Source organism: Equus przewalskii, chromosome 14 (assembly GCF_037783145.1).
Source record: "Equus przewalskii isolate Varuska chromosome 14, EquPr2, whole genome shotgun sequence".
Classification (NCBI taxonomy): Eukaryota; Metazoa; Chordata; class Mammalia; order Perissodactyla; family Equidae; genus Equus; species Equus przewalskii.
In genome coordinates this window covers 22,926,883-22,951,654 of record NC_091844.1, presented here as the reverse complement: position 1 = coordinate 22,951,654, position 24,772 = coordinate 22,926,883, and the positions used below count along the sequence as shown (strand labels likewise).

Here is a 24,772-nt window from a genome sequence, read left to right as displayed (position 1 = left end):
CTTCTGCAGTAGGCAGAGCGTCTCTTCCTGTAGCCTCCTGGTAGGAAATGACACAAGATTTTCCACTCAACTATTCTGGGAACAGATAAGGGAGGAATTGCATGTTATAAAGTAATAATCGAAGTAATGATCGGAATGTCAGGGAATAATTTTGCTCTGATTCAGAGATTTAGCTACTGCCTTCATCCTGAGAATTATTTTTCATCCATTTAATAATTTTAAACAACTCAAGGATAAATGTAAAGTTAACTATCAAGGACCTAAGTTTCTTCATCTATAAAATGGGATTAATGTTCTTGCTTTATAGAACAATTTTTAAAAAGTAAACACAGCTGATGCCTATACAGTTAGTTTTAAAGTTGCATTCTATAGCTGTGAGATATCTCCATTATTTTTGTCATTTTTGTAGGTCTACTAAAACGGTAGGCCTACATTTAGCATTGTCATTTCCTGTCTCTTTGACCAAGAGGCCATTATCATCTCCCTGCAGAGGGGGGATCTATGTTGGAAGAAAGCTTTAGTGTTTTCCTCGCTGTTTTTCTCCTTTGGCTCCAGCTGCCTTTGTGCCTATCTCTAGGATTGAACCATGGTTTACCGTCTCTGAATTGTGATACAGTCAGCTGCTTGCCTCACAAAGTGCTCAAGCAAGGAACAGACAGAATATTTGAAATCACCCCCAGATAATTGCCATGTGGAGGTATCGTCCTTACTTTCATTCTTTATTATTATTATTATTTTATTCCTTATCCAGTGTGATAGGAAGACAGGTGACTAAAAAATTACTTGATTGGATTTAGACTTAATTATTAATATTAGACTTAACCATTATTAACCTCTTGCCACTTTTGTATCATCATTTTTTAGTATTTTAAACTAAATCACAGATCTTACAACATTTTACTCCTACATATTTAGTGTATATCTCTAATTTTTTTTATGTAACCACAATATCATTATCACACCTTAGCAAATTGATAATTGTTTAATATTATCTAATACACAGTCCCTATTCAGATGTTTCACATTATCCCTCAAATTTCCTTTTTTTTTTTTTTAAGTAGATTTGTTTGAATCAGGATCCAAACCATGTCTCCATATTTCATTTCATTAGGGAGGTGATGTCTTTGAGGCGGTGGAGGGGAAGAATAACTCTAGGAATTCCCCTAAGCAGCTGAATTCACCAGAGTGTGCCAATATTCATTCATTCATCCATTCATTCATTCACTCAAATATTTATTGTTGTTGTTATCTGCTAGCCACTGTATATAAAGCTGCAGATATAAAAATAAATTTGACATGTTAGGTTCTCTGACATGCTTACATATAAAAACGACAAAAAGAAACAATGTAAGAAAAGTCTATAACTGACATAACATGGAAGAACTTGACAACCTACCAAGTAAATATTGACCACGGTTATGTTACAGTAGAACGGAAGGGACTCCTGGAGAAACAAGGAGGCTCAACTTTAATTAAGCAGGTTTGGTGACTTCACTTGAGGGGTTTGGGGAGATGGCACTAAGGAAAAGCTATTACAGTGGTTCTCCAGGCATGACTGGTGGTGAGGAGGCCCTGGACCACGTCTGACGGGGTGGAACAGAAATACTCCTAGGAGAGTATTAACTGGACAAAGTGCATGTGCTGGAGGAGGTGCACAGAGAGATGAAGTGAAGGAAGTGTGTTAGAGCCAACCAGTGATCTGTCTTGAGTATGTTATTTCTTTATCGAACAACATATTTTAAAATAATTTGTGATGCATAATGAATTTTTTAAAATGTATGCAAATGAACTACAGCCAGGGATAATTGTGGAATATTTCTTTTCTTAAATCATATGATAGTGGGCTTTAAAAAACTCTGTCTTTCTGATATATAAAAAGGCTATATATTCTAAATCCTGTTAATTGTGGCAAGGTTTAATTTTTGTGCATGTGTGTATACATGCACTTGTAGGCCCTGATGGATGATAAAATGCTAAATCAGCAGTGGTAGGAAATATTAATGTAAGTTTAGTGTTTACTGTGACTATAGTCAATCAATACCTTATTTCTGCTAACATGTTTTGCGAGGCCGCCTCTGGGATGGTAGGTAATCTATACTCAGGAAAAGCTATAGCTCTTCTGAAGGTGCTCTGTATTTTATTTTATTTTTTTTTTAAAAAAAGGTGTATTAGCTTCAGAGAAGAGGGCATATTCCTCTTGCTTAGGAAGCAACAATAGAACAAAACATGATTTTATATGTGTGCTTTTTAAGATGATATCTGAGACATTGCTGGTATGTGTAGAATTTCACAGAACCACTTTATCAGAACACTTAGCTCATATTTTTCTTTCTAGAGAGCAAATTAATCACCATCTGATAAGCAAGCTTAAGTCTCTTCTTTGTACTCTGCTACCAGGCTGTTTTTATTGGTTGGAGCCACTAAATCAAACTCAGTATAGGCCATTGTCAGTAAAATGCCCAGTGAGTAAAACTAATACAGTGGCTTCCCTAAGCCCCTCATTTTCTGTGGCGTGAAAACAGACCCATGAATGGGTACGTGTGTGTTCTGGAACTGGAGAGAGATTGTGCCTTCCGCAGCTCACACTGCACGGAGCCACTTCCCTGAAAGCCAGGGAACCTATTTACCATTGTCATAGTAACACACAATTCGAGCCCACATAGACTTAATCCCGAGAGGCAATTGTTCCTTGCTTGGGCGGCTGCCTTCCCCGCAGAGCTGGCTGCCGCCCCCGGGCTCCCCCAGCTCCGGGCGGCGGCGGCCCCACGCGCCAGCCTGGCCCAGGCGCAGACGCGCTCCCCGCCGCCCGGCCACCGCGTGTGTTACCATGGCGATCGGATATGCGTGGCAGGGGAGATGGGTGCCAGGGCCGCCTTGTCCGTTTTCCGAAACCGAGTCAATTTTGCTAGTTCCTGAGCATGTGAGAGAGATTCTCTTACCACCCGGTGCCAATCAGAGGCCAAACCCGACCGGGGCCTCCTCGCCATCCAAGAGAGTGCGGCGAAGGACGGCTGTTTCTCTGCCCTTGCAATGGAGAAAGGAGGGCGACGCTGCCCTCCAACATAGTTTCCTTTGTAGTCCGCCATCTGCCATTCCAAATGCCGCTGAAGGGCGTGTAATTTGTGAACAGGCAAAACTGGGGACCGCTTCCAATAGGAGGAGAACTCTGCTTCTTGAAGATGAGCCATCTTCTTGAAGAGAAGTTGAGAGCCCTGTGGCTGCACCACAACTGCCTCGTCCAGGCTCAGTGCTGTCCCCAGCCCTGTTAGGGCCCGCTGCTCTCATCTTTCTTCTCTTCTCTTTTGCATGTAGCACAGCGGTCCCCTAATCTGACTGCACATCGACATCACCAGGGGAGAGCGTTTGGTCTTGACTTTTGTTCGATTCTGGGGATATAACCCAACCCCCCTCCCCAAGCTTCTGATCTAATAGAGCTAGGAACAGGCCTGGGGATCTGCATTTTGAGGCAGATTTCCCCAGGGTGATTCTGATATGCATCCGGATTTGGGAATAATTATCTAGGTCTCCTCTCTTTCTTCCTCTTCATTTCTAGCTTTTTCTCTTATCTACCTTTTCTTCTTGCTTACCTGCTCTCTCTCAAATTCAACTCCTCTTTTCTTTCCCCATATTTCTCTCTCCTTCTTCTATCTGTCTGTCTGTCTATCTATCTATCTATCTCTTAAAACATTTTTTGTGTGCCAGGCACTGTCCTAGATGCTTGAGGGGCTATGGTCTCTGCCTCCATATAACATTGTTGGTCTCTCTTCGTTGACCTTCTCTCTTGCTTTTCTGCATACCTGCCAGCTTTTCTTCTCTTACTCTGTACTTTCATCCTGGTTTTATTCCTATCTGTTTCTTTGTGTTTACTTTCTTTCTTGCTTTCTGCTATTAGTGAATCCGTATGTATTGCTTAGCACTCCAGATATCACACAGGATTAAGAAGGTGCTGGCATCTACTTGGGTTTCCAAGACACAAGTTCCTCCCACCATAGCTTTGAGAACCTCTTTCGATCACTAGAGGTGAGACAGAAGGAGGAAGATGATTCCCACCCCCTTCCCCCCCAACCTCCACCTCACCTCATTCTTTGCTAATTAATTACATGGGAATTGCCCTTTCTGGAGGTCAGGATGAAAAATAAGTCAGGTTACTCTCAACGAACATTAGCAGCATTCTAGTTTTCATAATGTTTAACCACTTCTTTATTAATCTTGCTTCCCTTGAAGCTGCAATTAAAGATCTCCCTCCAGTCAAAAGAAAAGCATGTAAAAATGAGGCTTGCATAAAAGAGAAAATACAGAATAACCTCACTGAATTAATTCCCCCCATTATTCAGCCTGCTGTTTTACATAGATACTTTTTTGAGCATGAACACCATGAATTGTTACAGATTTACCTGTTCCAAAATTTCAATTATAGCTGTGTGACATGTGAGTACAAAAACTGTGAGAACCTCTCTCCAGAGTTCGGGGGTTTGCTTTGCTCTAACAGAGTCCTCAAAGATGCTCCTTTGTTCCTCCTGGGCTGCTCCTAGCAGCATGAGGCATTGTCACGCGGCTTGGCTGCGAGTCATAGCCTGAGTATGAGGGCATGCTGCCTACAACCTGAGCTCATTTCCTCAGCCTTCATGTGGATTTGAGGTCAAGGGCTGCAATCATCATGACCTCTGAGTTCCCAGAGTTAAGCCTCTACTTAAAATCTTAACTAACTTAAAGATTTCATGTACCACCCAGGCAGCCAGCCAATCAGTAGCTGTTTATTAAAAAGCCTTCTATGGGGGCAGGCCCAGTGGCGCAGTGGTTAAGTTTGCACATTCTGCTTCTCAGTGGCCTGGGGTTCACCGGTTTGGATCCCGGGTGTGGACATGACAACGCTTGGCAAAAGCCATGCTGTGGTAGGCATCCCACATATAAAGTAGAGGAAGATGGGCATGGATGTTAGCTCAGGGCCAGTCTTCCTCAGCAAAAAGAGGAGGATTGGCAGTAGTTAGCTCAGGGCTAATCTTCCTCAAAAAAAACGAAAACAACAATAACCATAAAAGCTTTCTATGTACAAAGATCTGGGTTGCCTAGCAGTTGGGAGAAATTAAAAAAAAAAAAGTAAGACCATAACCCTTGGGGAAAAACTGATTTACATGAAAAAATAACTAAATTCTTTGATTAAAGTACAGTAGTTTCCCAGAATGCTTAGAATAAAAATCCACATTTCTCAGCATGACCTTGAGGCCCCAAGTCATCTGGATCTTGTCCCCCTCCCTCGCCTCATCTTTCCTCACTATCCCTCTGGTTGATTTTATTCCAACCTCACTTCCTCCATTGATCCCCTTCCCCAAATGGCCATCTGTTCCCTTTTAGAAATAGGCATCTCCTTCTTGTCACTCAAGTCTCAACTTAGTGGTCACCTCCTTAGAGAAGTCTTCCTTGATACTCAATCTAAAAAATATATCAGATCATTATTATACCGCCTATTTTAATGTTCTGCCATGGCATTGGATATTTTCCTATTTATATGTTTCCTCCCATCTCCCATTAAAATATAAGCTTCATGAGAACAGAGGTCTTAACTCTTAAAAGGATACAAGGCATCAATGATGTGTTCATTAAATGTTTTTCTAATGAATAAATGAATGAAAGACTGTCTGCATTCATTGCTGAGTGAGAGATTCAGATGTTAAGCACTAGTATTCCCAGAGGAGGGAGGAATCACTCCAGGCTAGTCAAGAATTGATGAGAGAGGAAGGGACACCTGACTTGGATGCTGTAGATATGCAGGATTTAGAGCTGTATAAAGGATGGGTTTGTTTCAAGTAAGGAAGAATTTGCCAATTAAATGATCTAACCCATTATGGCCCCAAACCAGTTATTAAGTATAGATGAGTCCCTTAACCTCAGTTTCCACTTCCGATCTTCGAGGTTGCTTGCTGTTCTAACTCCGTGATTCTTAAAGCTGTTTTTGTTTTATATTTTTCCTCATCAAGGAGCTTTGGTTTGGCAGTTGCTGCAGCAGAAACAGCGTCAGAGAAATCTAGTTTAAATAACTGGTTCTTTCGCTCCAATATGAGAAGGGGGAAAACATTTTTTCCCTTCATGGGCAAAGAAGATGGTTATGGCTGATTAATCAAGCCATTAGATACTGTTTTGCTGCATCCAGTGGAAGCAATGATGAGAATTTCGCTTGAATATTCATGTTATAAGTGCTCCATGAGTTAGGAATGCTTATAGATTCACAGTATTTGAGAGCTAAAAGGGACCTTAGAGATCATTTAAACTCTGCAGCCCATCCTCCATATCATTTATAATTGTACAGTGTAAAATACTGAGGCACAGAGTAATAAAGAGATTGGCTTATGGTCACAGTGGTAGCTGATAGGCAAACTGAGATTATCCACCTGTTTCTTCTCACCCCAAGTCCAATGTTCTTTATATTGTACTTAAGTGAGCTTCATGCATTTGGCTATGTTATATAAGCAGAAAAATGTCTGGATCAATGACTAGGCAGCCTTACAGAAAGAACCCCATCATCCATTTCAGTTTCAAAGTCGCTGCGGTGAAAGTGAGAAATACATGTTGAAGGAACATGCTGGCATTTGAAAGGGTATGAAGCAATATTTATCATCCCTTTTAAGAGGATGCAGGGTATAAGTTAGGGAAAGAGGATGCTATTGTTTTACTTTCCCCATATATTTTCACATTATCCAAAAACCGCAATACTGAATAATAACACGTCTTCCCAATTTTTTATCCTTTAACTGGCAGTACACAGTACATGCAGATTTATTATTTTGACTAATGAATTTAGCTTTGCTCTTGCAAATAGTGAGTGTCAAATGTCATTCTTTCCATCCTCCAGCAGATGGCAACTCTAGTCTTCTTGTCATTTTATCTATTTCTACACTCAGATTTTGTCCTCCTCCACCCCCTCCCCCCTTGCCTCTCCTTCAGAAGTTCATCTTTATGTACTAAGAATTATATGACCATGTGACTCCATTCCTTTGCCTTTGGAATCACCACCTTTAGCATCTGACACGAATGGCCAATCTAAATGTGCCCAGAAATAGCAGGCATCACAAATTAGTCAACAGTTCTAATTTTTTAAAAATAGGAGAAAAGAGAAGATGAAGTTAGAGAGTCTAAAATAAGATGTACCACAGAAAACTTTCCATTTAAGGAAACAAAGTAGCTTCTTAAAAAGCAAAAAAAATGTCATTTTTTTCAGGTCTAGCTCTTAAAGGAGGATAGGTTTGATTAGATTCTCTTTAGTTACTGGTTAAAAAGCCATAAATATCTCCAAAATAACCCCCGAGAGTGAAATCGTGTCAAATTTCTCATGACTGCCTTCTTTGGTCTGTATTCTCATCTCTTCCATCGTTCCCTCCTACTTACACACACCCTATCTTTCTGTAATCAAAACTGCTGAATCTAGCATCCTTATTTCTTGCCATTTTAGAATTCTGGCTTCTTTCTCCAGGTATATTCTTAAGGCGTTGCTGATAAAGGCCTTCATTTATCTCCTTCCAGTCTCTGCCCTCCACTCCCTGTTCCTTCCCCTACTGCCTAGACCCTGACAACTCTTACAGGACTGCAGAAGTTAAAACACATACTGCTTTCTGGTTCTAAGTCTGAGGGCAGCTGTAAGAAATCAACAGTAAAGAATAGCAGGTATAGGGCCGGCCTGGTGGTATCGTGGTTAAGTTCACACGCTCTGTTTCGGCGGCATGTGGTTCGAGGGTTCGGATCCCTGGCACGGACCTACACACTGCTCATCAATCCATGCTGTGGCAACATCCCACATACAAAATAGAGGAAGATTGGCACAGATGTTAGCTCAGGACCAATCCTTCTCACCAAAACAAGAAAAAGAACAGAATAGCAGGTACTCTTTTTTAAAGGTAGAAGTGAATGATCACAGGCGTGATCAAGTTGATTCTGTGACCAATTCCTTATTGGAAGGCTATCGACGGACTTCCAAACCAGGTCTCTTGCCTAGATGTGCTTGCTCAAATTAGGAATCCTGAGGAGGGGCAGAGGAGGAACACAGGAGGGGAGTCCTTTGTAAAATGGATTTGATGATCCACAAATGCTTGTGGAGGGAACTTTTGCTGGCTCATCCTCTTCCAAGGAAACAAACCATTTTGTCTTCTTCAAAGTTGAAGGAAAACTGTTACCTGGATATACCAAAAACCAGACAGAGGTTAAAGTCTAAAGGAAAGAAACAGTAACATACCTCTTGTTAAAAAAAAAAAGGCATTTTTAGCTTCAGTGAGTATGTATTCCTTGATTATTACTGTCATCGTGTGAAAATATGAGCTGATGCTGCAAATACAATCCTTGGAAACAACAACAGATACTGCAGAAATCCAAGTATGTTATCATTCACTGACAACCACTAATGAAGACAAGAGAGCTTACTTCAAACCGACAAATAATTAGCACTGACAATAGATGTATAAACAGAGCCTTAATTAATTAATTCCCTAATTGTCTGTCCTGCTATATCATTCGCACCCCTGCTTCGACTTTAGCTACAACATATGCCCAAAACTTGCTTCTTTCAACTTTGTGATAATCACTTACCCACATGCTCAGTGTGGGCAACCGTCTGCACTAGAAGTCTCCCTCCCTTTTAGGTGTATATATGGTTTCATTCTTCGTCCCTCTGTTTCCTTGCAATTCTGAGGCCTGGAAATGTTTCCTTACTGGTGTGGAGAGCTTATCTGGCGTCCACTGTTGGATGCATTTCACAGTGAATATGGAAGGGGAAGTAATCAGTTGGTAATTCTGGAGTGATGAGGAGAAGTCTCTGGACTCCCCATCTTGCTCTCTGTGTCAATAAATTCTTAGCTGCCCCTGTCTCCTGGCTTACTCACAGTCCAGTTCCATCAATCAGAGAGCAGATAGGTTGCTTTTTTTGGTATTTGTCATTCTCCATCTTTCTCAGGGAAAGGTGATCAGTTCCTTATGAAAGCACCAGTAACCGTTCTGTCTTTTCTCTCTCCCGAGTGAGGGGGCAACGTTGGGAACTTTGATGTGGTGATTTCAAGTTGCAGGAGGTTAAAGGGAGATGAGTGTCTGTGTATTGAAGGCACATGCCTATCTATGGGGAGGGGGCATGTCTGGGCTCAGGGGCCAGATTGAAAGACCCACTGAGGAGGAGAGACAAGGAAGTGGGGAAGAGGTTTGGAGCAGTCTCCTGGAGAAGCACATGGCACAGAGAAGCAGCACTAGTGGCTGGGGTGGGTCAGCCCTGGTCCTATTACAGAGGCTCTAGGCTATTTCCCAAGCTGCTTTGCTGGTCTGGGCAGCCCTGGCTCAGAAGACTTGATTATGGCCAGAATTTAAACCAGAGCCTGCTTAGGAATCCTGCCTCTGAGAATGGCTAGGTGGAGATATCCCCTCATGATGTGCCTGTGTGTATGTGTCTTTAATGTATGTGGTTTATGTTTATGTTTGTACAATGCTGTTGATATTCCTTCTGATTCCCTTGCATTTCATAGTTACCATAATGGTTGTGGAAAGTTACTGAGAATCATACAAGGCCATTTGCTTCTGTCTATACAATGCAAAGCACGTGACTTCCTTTCACCCTTTATTTGATCCGTTGGGTCATGTGGGTGTGTGACCAGCCCATGGAGGGGATGCATCAGGGAGAATGACTTCTGCTTTGGAGAAATAGTGTTTTATTTAAGGAAACAAGATAGACATTATAAACAATGAGAAAAAATCCTCACATTATAGAAGCAAATGAAAAGGTGTAGTAAAGACTGAGAGGAGACCCACCACCCTAGGATTTGCTCATTCTCTCTCTCTCATAATGAATACTTCAGACTTAGAGAGTATGTAGAAATTAGCTTGATGGAGACAAGCTCAAAGAACAGGCACAGGGAATGAGGAAGTCATGACATGGTCACAGAGAATGGGGGAAACAGATCAGCCAGACTGAGATGGAAGGGCTGTGTCAGGATACAGGGAGCAGTAAGGAGAAACAAGTTAGGACAAGTTGCATCTCCAGGCATGTGTGTTCTTCCCTCCTAATAGCTGATTATGTGTGTTCTCTAGACACATGCTTTAATGTTTTATTTGACTTTACCTGCTGAGACATAGATATACTCTGGAAACCAGCGAAACCTTCCACTCTGCTGGTTAAAGCTGAGGATTCATTAGCAAGCATGGCTCCCTAACTACCATGAGTGGTTTCTGGCTCTTTATAAATGCCACCTTGCAATCTCAAGGTGTCCTGCCTCCTTCCCTGCCATGTTCTGCTGTGTAATCCTTCCTTGACCTCCCCGGACCTGGCCCCCTCCTGCCAGAACCACAGCAGCTGTCAAACTTCTTCAACTCGAAGTTTTCATTATAAACTCTTCTTGTGACCTTCCCACCAGGGGTCCTCCACCAGCATTTAATTTGTTCTGAATTTGTTGCCGAACTACTTTGTGCCAAGCAAGGTGCCAAAAGTGTTACATATCTTAGCTCTCAGAACGTTCATAACAATCCTTGAGGGTAGCTCCAGTGAATGCATATTTATTGAGCATCTATTTTATGACAAGGTAAGTGGGCTATAGCAGCAAACAGTAAAGATATGGACCCAGCCCACAGATAAGTTTTGTTTAGCTAAAAGCATGCTTCTACTGACAGAGATTGAGTCCTAAGGAGGGAATAAAAATTGTCCTGGATTTGGAATTTGAATCTAGGTCTTTCTGACCCCAAAGTTATCGTTTTTTAATTCCCCTATGGCATCTGCCTGTTTGTTTTTTTTTCAATTTTTTAAACCAAAATTGACTTAAAATCAATTATTCTCAGCAATTGTTCATTTGAAGGCAAGCTGGCAATCAGACTATTTAAGCCATAGTAAGTCTTTTATGACAAATTATCGCGTAAAGTATTGAAATCACTTTTGGATGTTGTATTCTGCTCTGGATGGAGGATGGAGCTGCTCTCCAGGGTCTCCACAGGTCCAGGGGTCCACTGCCACCAAGTGGCTTGTTGCTCATTATTGTATTTAGTCCTATAGCAATGATTCCACCAGGGTCTTTATTAAAACTTGCTCGAGGCTGGCATGGTCCCCCGGGTCAGTAATGAGTTTAGAGGAATGGATGTGGAAATGAGATTTGTTCTCACCAGTAGAGTGAATTATGTCTTGTTGGGGCCCCCAGGCTAATATTTCAAATTTGCCACAAGATGCTTCATCAAAAATTCTATTTTGGTTCCAAAAGGACCATGCATGCCTATTAGCAAATTCAGGGCATGCCTTTAAACTGTATTGTTTTTCTTCTTCCCCCGGCACCATCCACTGAAAGCTTTTGGAATTAGCAGTTGTTGAAAATGGTCCGTTTCTACAAGCCAGTGAAGGGTACACCAAAGAAGTGGGGCCCTTATATCTCACAGTACTGAGTCTGTGCTGACAGAGCTGAATCAAATGCAGAGCAGCCATGAGTGCATGAGACATTCAGCAAGCATCCTCATCCTGGGCCTCATTACATGCCAGACACACTCGTGGGGCAGGAGTCACACTTGCTATCTGTTAAATCCTGTGACTTATTTTGGTTTCCAGGGCTCATTTTAATGCCGTTGAGACTTGTGGATTTAAATGCTCTCCAATTGGGCCTGCAATATTCCGAAGAAGCCAGTTGCAGAGATGGGTCTATTAGGAAATAGGGCTGCACATCAAAGCACTAGTTTTCCAGTAGAGATTTCTAGAAGCCCTTGACTGTTGGATAAAACCACAGCTGCTGGTTATCTTCACAGGTGTTCCCTGTGGTGGGGAAGGGGAAGAAGGCATATTGCATGGTGTCTGCTATGCTCACATCCCCTCTCGACTCCTCCCGCCACTTCTGCTGACTCCCAGATAAAGGGTTGTATTCCAGAGCAGCGGTGACCAACTATTTTTTAGTGTCAAAGATCAAAAAGGCAGGGACATTCCCATTCTCTGACAAACTGCATGTGGACTGGCTGGAGAATAGAGTGAATGTCTCTACTCTTCCTTCCTAATCCCCATTACATCCATAGCATCAAGAACTCTCCTCCAAAATCTTGGCATATCGTTTTCATAAATTATGCCTAATCTAGATATGGAAAAAAATGTTTCCATTGATGCTATTTCAATTCTTCTGCTTGTTGAGTCACATTTTCTTTCATTTTTTAAGCTGTGCATTTGGGCAGATGCTATCCTCAATTTCAGATGCTATTGCCATACAGAAAAACACCAAACAGAAGTAAGGTTTCTGCTGGACACAAGCCCTCTCTGCAGAAACGCATTTGGTGAGGCACATTTTAGTGAGGACCTCCAACCTTGGTCTAATTGCTCTATAATGGAACAAGCAGAAATGACAGTCACTCTCCTTCTCACATGCATGTTTAGTTTAGTTTTAGAAGTTATCATGCATATAGAACAGTATTTCTCTTTAAACAAACTGTATTTATGACCAGTGTAAAGTTTCAGATGCCATTGGACAGGCCTTAATATATTAAATCTGTGCACATCGTTAGCACTTTAAGTTGGCCCCTACCTCCCATGAAGCTGGCAGCCTCTAGATCTTTGGGTTGTCTGTTTTTACTGGCTGTTAATTGTTAATAGATTTCCAGGTGTAGGTCATGCTGTGTAGGCATCAATCCTTCATTTAGAAAAGTCTGAGGCTGTCCATGATTGTGAAAAGGCAGGTGATAAACAAAACCTGGAGAAATCTCAGCATCTTCACTAAAAATGTCAAACTCAGTAATGCTTCTGGTAGTAAAAGCGAAATTTATTAGTGAGAGAACAAACTTGCACAATAAAAAAGGAGAGTTAAGTGGGGAAAGAAGACCCCGAAAGAAGGTTGAAGGAAGAAAAAACATTTAAGAAATCAAAGCCATTTAAAAAAAGAGTTGGCAATCAGGCAGATAGGACTGTAAATGTCTCCTCGTTCTTGAGACAAGGAGAAAGGGAAGGCATTTGAGGTGAGCTTTTTAATAATTCTCTTTGAGATTATGTGCGATAAGAAGCTTTTGCTATCCTCCATGTTACAGAAATGGATGTATCGGTGCAAGGTTCAGCAAACTACAACCCAAAGCCCAATTCAGACACTGCCTGTTTTTAGAGAGCCTACAAGCTAAGAATGATTTTGCATTTTTAAATGGTTGAAAAAAAATCGAAAGAAGAATAATATTTTGTGACATGTGAAAATTGTATGAAATTCAAATTTCAGTATCCATAAATAAAATTTCCTTGGAACACAGCCACACCCGTATGTTTACACATTGTCTATGGTTGCGTATTCATTAAAATGGCAGAGAAAATGAGGCCGGCTGGTGGCCTAGCGGTTAAATTTGCGTATTCTGCTTCAGCGGTCCAGGGTTCCTGTGCCTGGGTTCTGGGGGCAGACCTGACACCACTCATCAGGCGGCATCCCAAATAAAATAAAGAAAGACTGGCACTGATGTTAGCGCAGCAACAATCTTCCTCAAGGAAAAAGAGGAACACTGGCAACAGATGTTAGCTCAGGGCCAATCTTCCTCTCTCACACACACACGCACACAAAATGGCAGAGAAAACAAGTTGCCAACAGAGACCATATAACACGTAAAGACCGTTGGCGCTTTACTGAAATGGTTTGCAGACCATAGCACTGGTGCATCCAATCGGATTAACTGGGAATTCTTTTATATAGTCTTGTCACCAGTGTAGCTCTTCTATGTCTACTCTTCTCTTTGCAGAAGCTAATCTTATTACTACCTGCCCATTTGTCCACCTTCTTCCAAGAGTTTTCAAGGGCTTACCTCTTGACAGATCTTCTGCTAGGCTCTGTGGTGATAAGAGAGATGAATCCAACGTGGCTTCTGCTCCTTAGTACTTGTAATCTGGTTGGGGCATGCCAGAGGAAGAGCAGGATCAAACATACACATAAATAGTAGATATGCATGACAAAATAAGTGATGAGGGGTGGTACATATGATAAAAGGATTTCAAGAATGATGACATGAGATTCTGAATCTACTTCAGATTCTCTGCTCCTAAATAATACCATCATCCAGCCAGTGGCTCATCCCAGAAAGCTGGCGGTCATCCTTGACTCTCCCTCTCCTGCTGCCTCCGCTGAGAGTACCTGTCTTGCAATGCAGCCTGTGTGGTGTTCCATGCAGGCACCCTCTGGAGTTCTGCTCAGCCCATGTGGCCAATTGTGGCAGCCCTGCCTTTCCCACTCCCTTGACTTTTCAGCTGCCAGACTGAATTCTGTCAATTGTTCCTCCTAGATGTCTTTTGAATTATCTCTTTACCTCCATTTCGATGCTTCCACCCTAATCTAGGCCACTGTCATCTCTGGCCTGGATCACAGCAAAAGCTCTGCTATGTGGATTTTTCACCTCCACTCTTGCATTTGCTCTGTTTGAAGTTCACATGTGATCATCTACTTCTCTGTGTATGACTCTTCTCACTGTTCCCACATTTCTTATGATAATATCCCAAACCTTTGGTATCTCCCTCAAGACCCTGAACAATGTTTGTTTTGTTTTGTTTTGTTTTTGAGGAAGATTAACCCTGAGCTAACTACTGCCAATCCTCCTCTTTTTGCAGAGGAAGACTGGCCCTGAGCTAACATCCATGCCCATCTTCCTCTACTTTATATGTGGGACGCCTACGCCAGCATGGCTTTTGCCAAGCGGTGCCATGTCCGCACCCAGGATCTGAACCTGTGAACCCCGGGCCACTGAGAAGTGGAACGTGCAAACTTAACCACCCGGCCGGCCCCAACAATTTGGTTTTATGACACATCGGCAGCCTCATTTGCACTACCTCAGTTCCTTTGTACTAGCCCCATGGACATCTTACAGTTTCTCGGGGGTGTATATGTAGGTAATTTTCCAAACTGGGAGGCCTGTGAGAGTGAAAGGGGGCATGATGAATAATTCGGTCAGGGCAACAGACTATAACCAGGACAGTCCCAGGCAAACCAAGACATAAGGTCACCCTCAGTTTCTCAGACTGCCACACTCTTTCCCACCTCAGAGCTTCTGAATATGATTTCTCTTTACCTGGAATTCCCTCGGAGTTCTCATTCTTCAAATCTTAGCTCACACACCTGTGTATTCAGAGGCACCTTCTAAGACTTCACAGGTTAACTGAGGTCCTCTTATTATATACACTCAGAGCACCTTTGCGATCCTCACAGAATTATAATTGCATTATAACTCATCTTATAGTTTACACATCAGACTAAGGTGACCAACCATCTTGCTCTGCTCAGGACTGAGGGGCTTCCCAGGATGTGGGACTTTCAACGCTAAGACCAGGAAAATCCCTGGTCACCAGGTGAGCATGTCATTCCCTCAATGGCAAGGACCATATGTGTCTTGTTATGCACTGTATCTTCTGCAGTAGTGAAGTTCTTTATAAGTTATCGCTGCTTAATAAACTTTAGTTGGTTAAATGAATTAAGGAAGAGGGGAATAAAATAAAAGACAAGAGAGATGACTTTCAGATGGGTTTATGAAGGATGCTTTGTGCATTGGTTTCATCTCAGGCTAAAGGATGAGTTCAAACTGCAGTATGAGATTAGGAGAAGAGTATTACAGGAGGGGAGAAAACTCTCTTAATGGCTCTTATTCTCTTCCCACTGTTAAATGATATCTGGAAAAAATGTGAAGATCATTGCTGTGAATGAACATGTATCCTCAAAATTTATATGTTAAATCCTAACACACAATGTGATGATATTAGGTGTTAGGGCCTTTGGGAGGTGGTAGGTCATAAGGGTAGAGCCCTCATGAATAGGATTAGTGCCCTTATAAAAGAGACCCCAGAGAACTCCCTTATCCCTTCCACAATGTGAGGACACAGTGGAAAGATGACTGTCTATGAACCCCGAGGTGGGTCTCACCAGACACTGAATCTGCCAGTGCCTTGATCTTGGACTTGCCAGCCTTCAGAACTGCAAGAAATAAATTTCTGTTGTTTGTAAGCCACCCAGTCTATGGTATTCTGTTATAGAAGCCCAAACAGACGAAGACAGTCATTGACAATGCAATGTGAATGGCTGCTATAGTTGAATATGTTACCCACTCCAGGAGTAGTTGCATTTTTAATAAGAAACACAGCCTTCCATCAAATGGTTAACTCACAATGGCAGATATTTTGACCTGGGAATGGGGGTTTGGGGGTAAAAAGTGGAGTGAGGAGGAAAGCCCACCTTCAGATGACCCCAAATATCCACCCCATAGGTGGCAGCTTGCTCTGCCTGGATGTGGAATTCCAGGGCTGTGGGCTCTGAAAGGGCAGTGAGGTGTACAATCACATCAAAATACTTTGTGTAGAGCATCATGGACTAGCAGTCTAATTGTTTTCTCTCAAATTATGCAGACCAATCTTTTCTAGCCCCAGTTTTGGAGAGGTTATTCCCACCCACTGTGTTTCTGGCATCTGCGCTTGGCACCAGATGAGAAGTTTGCACTGGGAGAGATGAGATGATCAAAAAGGCACATTAGAGCTTTCCAATTGGTAAAATGTTGGATAATAGGATTTTCAATGTTTCCTTTGGACTACATAAATTCAATAAATGAGAGCCCAAGATTCCTATGAATTGAAGGCTTTTCTGACCATTCTATCCATGCTTGTTTCATAAAATAGTAGATTATTAGACACACAAAACACATCTTCGATTCTCATTTTTAGATGGGGAAACTGAGATCCATTGAAGTTAATGCCTTGACCACATTTTACAGCTCATTCATGTCACACTGGGACCCAAACCTCCCAATTCCAAGTGCTGTACCTTCCTGCTCCCATAGCTGCATTTTATTATGAAAACTTTTTGACATGCAGAAAAGTTGAAGAAACTGTACAGTGAGCACCTAAATACCAACCACCTCAATTTTACAACTACCTGTTTCACTGTATTTTCTTTATCACATATCCGTCCATCCTATTTTTGAAACACTCAAAGGAAATTGTAGACATCAATACACTTCACCCCTGAATACTTCAGCATGCAGATCTTTATCTAGAGTTTGATATTTATTTACTATTATTTTAATGTAAATTTTATACACAGTGAAATGAACATAAGTTTTGACAAATGCATATACCTGTGTATCCTAAACGGCTATAGTGCTTTGCTTTTTCCATTTCAAAGATTTTAAAACATGTTACATTTTGCTTAAATAATCATTTGCTCTAGAAGATGTACTTGCTTATTTAGAAAACATTTTCACAGGAAATGGATTTGTGTAACATCAAGCTATAGTTTTAAAAGCAAGTTTTGTAAGTTGCTGTGTTCAAGTAGTTGCTAAGAGGTGACTCTATGCACATTTTAATTCAGGAAAGATGAAGTCCTGAAGTCAAGGAGATGCACTGGAGCGGGAGAGGAATGGAGCTATTCAAACTGAATACATGAGGGTAACAGAGCCTTATAGAAAATTTACCATTTTTCCTAGCTCAATATATACTTGTGCACAGCAACCCCCTCATCCCTACACTCTGCATCTCAAAAAGGCAAATTACCTGGAAATTTCCAACTGGGTGGGGAGTGGGCATACAAAAAAGTGACAAAAAAGCACAAGTTTTTTGCTTCTGCTGTAGGAATGCTCTATTTGACTGCAATCTTTTTTTTTTTTTTTTTTTTTTCTGTCTCTCTCTTTTGCTCCTATGGAAACAAGTCAGAAAAACTAGAGCAGTTTTGAGAGACAGATGCTAAAGAATGATACTCCACAGTCTCTTCCCTGGCTCCCTTCCCACATCCTGCAGTGTGTGCAAAGAGCTTCTGCTCTTGCACATGCACACACGTATGCACAAACACCCCTCCTGGTTGTACCAAGGAGATAAAGAATGATTGGGAAACTTCTGTTGGCTGAAACTGTGGGTAGCTAGTGGTTCAATACTGTCTCCAGGCATGATGGGGGACTCTGCACCAACACCTGGGAGAAACTTGAAACACTTTAGCTGCCAACCTCTCATGTCAAAAGCTAGAGATAAATTCACCCACCATGGGAGGTCTGTTGGTCAGAACAGAGGGCAGTAGCAAGCCCAAGGCAGCCAGAGGCCTGCTCCCCAGCTGGCTTCATGGAGCAGAATTTATGGGCAGCAGTAAAATTGGAAAAGTATTATAGCCTACTTTTAAAACAGAGAAGTAGGAGGGAGAAAGAATGGAAAGGGAATATTCTGGAGGTCTTTCTGTGGGAGATCCAGAAAACTATTTTAGAGGAAACAGAACATTTCAGAAACAGCTGGGCCTTCAGCCAAAACAGATGGTCCAAAATGAGGAATGGGAGAGCAGCACAAATAAAATCAAGTTGCTGGCAATGGAAGCACTGTATAAATATGGTGGTGGTTGTGTTAGGTGGAAGTCCATCAATGCTGACTCTGCATTAAAAAACACACATTTAGGCCTTCTTTCTTGGCATCTGAGCCCACCCAACTCCAGAGACCTGCATTCACCACTGGCTGTTGTGGAAGCTGGATTCTTTCTTACTAGAGGTCCAAATGCCCTAATAAAAACTCTAAATGATCAACATACAGAAGAAAGTGAGTGGTGCCAATTTACTGCAGTCCTGGTGGTTTGCCTAATGATCAGAGAGAGCTGAGCTTGTGGTTAGAATTCAAATCACCAGGAGGATAGGGGGACTCCATAGTTTTTGGATAGGGCAGTGTCCAAAGGCATAAGAGCAACAAAGGAAAACAATAAAAATGAAACAGAATATTAACATGAACAGGAATGCACATTCTATCCCTGATTATAGTTAGAGCTGGCTATTTTTAGTGTGTTTCTGATGAATCTATTTCACAGTACTTTATACCAGAATGGCGCAATGGATGGTATTTGTCCATTATTGGCCAGTAGCTGAAGAGGTAAATCTCCATGGAAGTGTGTGTACAGGGAGTGGTGAGGATGACATATGGTAGATTTTTTCACATCTACAAAAAACAAACCACTTTAGTGATATGACATATGTGTGCATGTGTATGTGTATATATGTGCACACACATGGGTATCATACACATCAACTGAGTTTCACTAATCAACTCTGTTTTCCAAATGCAAGGAATAAAATATTTTATGGCCAGATAGTCATTCCCAAACCATAATTTAGAAACTCTGAGGTGCAGCTAGGTGGGTTATGGCACTGAGCTGGAGTGAGTATTAATGAGACCTACGTCACTGTGTTCAGCAGACAGAATACTTGATCTTTATTGGAGAAAGGTTTGGGTGCAGAAATGGACATCTTTCAGATTCAATCATAGAAGAAAAATAAAACACCATAACCCAACTCTGCAGATGTAGTCTGCATAAAGTGATGGGAATATCTTGGCAAATTTTATCCCCACTCTGTGGCAAAAACTGGAATTACCTCTCCTAATCTGCATTTTAGAAGTCATAATTTCCTCCAAAAATAAGTTGCATATTTCCCTTTACAATCTGATGTGATGTTCACTGAGCTAGATTTTCACCTGCTCCTTCAACTAGTCGGTTCCTACTGATCAAATGCCTACCATGGGCTAGGTGCTGCTGGAGATGCAAGAGAAGAGCAAGGCTAGATTCTGTCTTCAATGAGTTGACGATCTTAATAAGGACATGAAAGGGAAGTGTAAGAAACAAACCATCCAGTAAGAATCAAGAATCAGACAAGGTATGAATTTGTGTTGGGGAGATTATTTGAGTTGGAGCAACTCTAAGATGTTTAATCTTGATGTTTTCTATCAGCATGATCTTCATTCAGTGACTCTTTTGTGTCTTTGGGGAGATAATTTCCAAGATGTTATTAATTGAGGATGATACCTTTGCATTGGGGCACCACCAAGTTATTAATGTAACTTCTTGTCAATGTCAGCTATTGTGCTTAAGAAGCGTATGATGTTTTTCATCAAACAGAGAAGTAATTTAAGGGAAATTGAATATGATTTTTTTGTGTCTTTTTCTTCTTCTTTTGACTGACAAGGTTAATCTGTTTCACATAACCTTTATCATTTAAAGTCAGGCTACACCTGTCAGTATTTTCTAGATGCTTTATGGATGTGGATAATAACTATAATCCACAGAGCAGTCCTGTGGTTAGATCAGTACAACCTATGATTCCTAAGCCTAGTTCTGCCTCAGCCTCTCCTAGGGAAGGAACTCCTTGAACATGCTCATCCGTGCAGGTCACGTAGGGAAGGATCAGTCAAGGGATAACCTTCAGTGAGGTTTCCTATGGCCTTTTGCTGTCTACAGCTTTATGGTTTTAAAAGAGTCCTTCAGCAAAATGCTGATTATCGTGAATATCCTCTTACAATGGTTCATTTTTCAATGAGTTTTCATCGTCATAATTTTCTTTGATCTTCATAATTCTCCACTGGAAGGGATAAAATTGGATCTTTTCCCATTTTGCTTCTTGCAAAAGAGAACCAACAAGAATAGTTGAATGTATCAAGGTGTTATGCATCATGTTAGCCAGGCAGTGGGGACCACATCCCAGTTTCCTGACCTCAAACCTAGATTCTCATTCTATCTCTGGTGAAGTTGCCTGATTTGATTGCTCTTGCTAACAACTGGATATACAATTTGGGAACCAAGTTACAAATATTTCACTTTTTGGTTAGCAATGATTTAGAAATTAAATGGAATATTTTTTAAATGATTGCTAGATCCCCACCTTACACCATAGGCAAAATTAACTCAAAATGAATCATAGACCTAAATGTAGGAGTTAAAACTATAAAACTTATAGAAAAAAAAATATGAGTAAACTTTTGTGACTTTGGGTTAGTAAATGTTTTCTTAGATATATCAAAAGCACGTGTGAAAAAGAAAAAAATAGATAAATTAGACTTCGTCAAAATTAAGTACTTTAAAGCTTCAAATGATGCCATCAAGAAAGTAAAGACAAACCACACAATGGGAGAAAATATTTGCATATCATATATCTGATGATAGACTTCTATCTAGACTATATAAAGAACTATTACAAACTCAACCATGAAAAGACAATACAATTATAAAATGGGCAAAAACTTCATGGAGTATCTTCCAACACCAAAAACCAGTTCTCCAGCTCTCTGACACTGTCTATGAGTCCAATAAGTCAATTCAATTTTGAGCCTATCTACCTGGAGTTAGCATCAGATCCCACAAGTTAAAGCACTGAGCCCCACAAGACTGCCCCACTGCAAACATCAATCGCAAGTCCCAAGCCACCCATACTTCCAACCAATAGGGGATAAATTGGAGGTTCCCACAACTACCTCCTCAGATTCGATAAGTTGCTAGAATGGCTCACAGAGCTTAGGAAGGCACTTTACTTAGATTTACTGGTTTATTATAAAGGATACAAGTGAACAGCCGATAAGGGTTCATAGGAAAAGATCCCAAAGGGTCCTGAGCACAGGAATTTCCATACTTTGGTGGAGTTGAGGTACACCTCCCTCCTGGCACATGGCTATGTTCGCCAACTCAGAAGCTCTCTGAACCCCTTGTTTAGAGGTTTTTATGGAGGTTTCATAACATAATTATGATCAATTAAATCATTGGCAACTCAACCTCCAGTCCTTCTCCCCTCTTAGGAGGTCAGGAGAGGGCCTGAAAATTCCAACTTTCAAATCATGCGTTGTTCTTTCTTGGGATCAGCCCCTAACCCGAAGCTATTTATGGGCTCCCAGCTTCCAGTCATCTCATTAGCATACGAAAGATACTCATCAATCTGGAGATTCCAAGGGTTTTAGTATCTGTATGCCAAGAACCAGGGACAAAGACCTTTTTTTTTAATACCACTAATTTAAATATACATTTGTCCAAGAAGACTTGCAAATGGAAGATAAGCACATCAAAAGATGCTCAACATCGATAATCATTAGAAAAATGTAAATTAAAACCACAATGAGATACTACTTCACATACACTAGGATGGCTATAGTCCAAAAGATGGACAAAATTAAGTGTTGGAGAGGATATGAAGAAATCGGAACCCTCATTCATTGCTGATGGGAATGTGAAATGGTGCTACTTTGGAAAATAGTTTGGTAGTTCCTCAAATTGCTAAATATAGTTTCCCTATAACCCAGTAATTGCACTCTTGGGTATAATCCAAGAGAAATGAGAATTTATGTCCATACAAAAGACTTGTACATGGATATTCATAACAGCATTATTAATAGTAATGAAAAAGTGAAAAGAACACAAATGTCCATAAACTGATAAATAGATGAACAAATATGATATAGCCATGCAATGAAACATTATTCGGCAATAAAACAATGAAGTATTGATGCATGCTACAGCATGGATGAACCTTAAAACATTGTGCTAAGTGAAAGAAGCTAGTCACAAGAGACAACATGTTGTGTGATTCCACTTAAATGAAATATCCAGAAGAGGCACATCTTGAGACAGAAAGTAGATTAGCTGTTGTTTATGGCTAGGCAAGGGGGGGAACGGGGAGTGACTGCTATTGGTTAAGGCATTTCTATTTGAGGTGATAAAAGTGTTCTAAATTTAGATTGTGCTGATGATTGTGCAACTCTGTAAATATACTAAAAACCATTGAATTGTACACTTTGGGTGAATTTTATGATATATAAATCACATCTCTGTAAAATACTTTTAAAAAATCAAGAAGTGGGGCCCGGCCCCACGGAGAGTGGTTAAGTTCATGTGCTCGGCTGCAGGCGGCCCAATGTTTCATTGGTTCGAGTCCTGGGCACGGACATGGCACTGCTCATCGAACCACACTGAGGCAGCGTCCCACATGCCACAGCTAGAAGGACCCACAACTGAAATATACAACTATGTACCCGGGAGCTTTGGGGAGAAAAAGGAAAAAAAATAAAATTAAATTAAAAGAAAAAAGATTTAAAAAAAAAATCAAGAAATGATACTTCCTGGAGTTGGGCCATCTAGACAATAAATAGGTATATCTAAAATTAAGTCTCCAAGTACTAAGATTCTCTTTTGCCCTCTGATGAACTTGGTGAACTGGAACTTGAAGTCAGCTCTCCTTGTAAATAAACAAGCCTGCTGCTTCAAGAGCTAACTGACAGTTTTGCCAGATAAACTTTGCCAGGGAGCAAGCAGTCATCATGATCCTGAAATTAATAGCCAAAATATAATGATAAATTTTATTTGAAAAGTTTTTTTTCCCTGCTTGTATAAATAGTTCATCTTCAAGCAAATAAAATCCTAAATACACCTGGAAAAATCAATTACCACCTAAAATTCCTTTAATTTTTCCTTTTGTACAAAATTTCAATTTAAGAGAAAAAATGCAGAGTACAATGGTTTTTGTTTGTGTGTTTTTGTTTACCTGTTTAATGTCTTAAGAAACACATATGATACATCCTATTTACTAAATGTATTCGTTTTCTAGGACTGCCATAACAAAGGACCACAAACTTCATGGTTTAAATAACAGAAATTTATTTTCTCACGGTCTAGAGGCTAGAAATCCGAGATCAAGCTGTTGGCAGGGTTGGTTCCTTCCAAGGGCTGTGAAGGAAAAATGTGTTCTATTCTTCTCTTCTAGCTTCTGGTAGCATCAGATGTTCCTTGGCTTATAGATGGCATTCTCCCTGGGTTTTCACATCATCTATCTTCCTTCTATGAATGTCTATCTCTGTGTCCAAATTTCCCTTTTATATAAAGGTACAATCATATTGGATTAGGGCCAACCTGATGACCTTATCTTAACTTGACCATCTGCAAAGACTATTTCCAAATAAAGTTACATTCACAGGCACTGGGGGTTAGGGCTTCAACATCTTTTGGGGGACACAAACCCATAACACTAAGCCACATGCTAGGATTTATATGATTTTATATTCTTTTAGCCTAGCTGAATTTATAATTTTCGTTAATGGTATCCATTGGAATGGGGCAAGAATGGATGCTCTCTTAAGATCACTCATGTATTAACTGAAGTTTGCAAATGCCCTTTGATTGACTTTGTTGTTTTAGTTCTGGTGACTTTCAATAAAGAACTATGTGAAAAATCCCCAGTGTTCTAAGTCTGCAGAGAAAAATAATGAAAATGATTGTATAATCAGGAAGTTTGATCATCCTCTAGTTTTGTGTCACTTGTCTCCAGAATGCTTCTTTTATGGAAATGTGCATGTGTTACTATTTCTTATATCATCTCAGCCTGCAGATTGAGGATAAAGAGTACAAAGATAAAGCAAATTTACCCTATTCACACAATTATTTAGAAGGAAAATAAGACTTGAATCCACTTCTGACTACAAGTGTTTTGAACCAATAAAAGAAATTATTAAAAAGTGTAGGCAGTGATTTTGTCTTCAGCAATTGGTACTTTGACTAAAATAGATTGGTCAAAAATCAGAAAGAGGTGCCGGCCCCGTGGCGCAGTGGATAAGTGTGCACTTTCCACTCCGGCGGCTCGGGGTTCGCTGGTTCGAATCCCAGGTGTGGACATGGCACCGCTTGGCAAGCCATGCTGTGGTAGGCGTCCCACATATAAAGTAGAGGAAGATGGGCACAGATGTTAGCTCAGGGCTAATCTTCCTCAAAAAAAAAAAAATCAGAAATAAAAGAAGATAAGTAAAGTCTGTGAAGAATCCTGAAGAATATTCTTTGTGAGATCATTCCCATCAGCATACAAACATGTCCTGAATTCTCTCTCTCATATACATACATGTATGCAAACATATGTAATACAGGAGTCCCCCTTATCCTCAGTTTCATTTTCTATAATTTCAGTTACCGTAGTCAAAGTTAGTCCAAAAATATTAAATGGAAAATTCCAGAAATAAACAATTTATGAGTTTTAATTATGAGTCATTCTGAGTAGCATGATGAAATCTCACGCCCTTCCGCTCCATCCCACCCAG

The 24,772-nt window shown here is 40.7% G+C and overlaps 1 protein-coding gene across 10 annotated transcripts in view; it reads left to right on the top strand.

Moving 5' to 3' along the window:
- Positions 1-24,772, top strand: part of CTNNA2 (catenin alpha 2) — a 1,089,251-nt gene that overhangs the window by 776,648 nt on the left and 287,831 nt on the right. The window contains exon 1 of one of the 10 annotated variants that reach the window (XM_070573726.1): positions 583-697. The exons of the other annotated variants lie outside the window; for them this stretch is intronic. The gene's annotated coding sequence lies outside the window, so the exon portion shown is untranslated. Of the gene's footprint in view, positions 1-582; positions 698-24,772 lie in introns of those variants that run through there. 10 annotated transcript variants of the gene reach the window in all.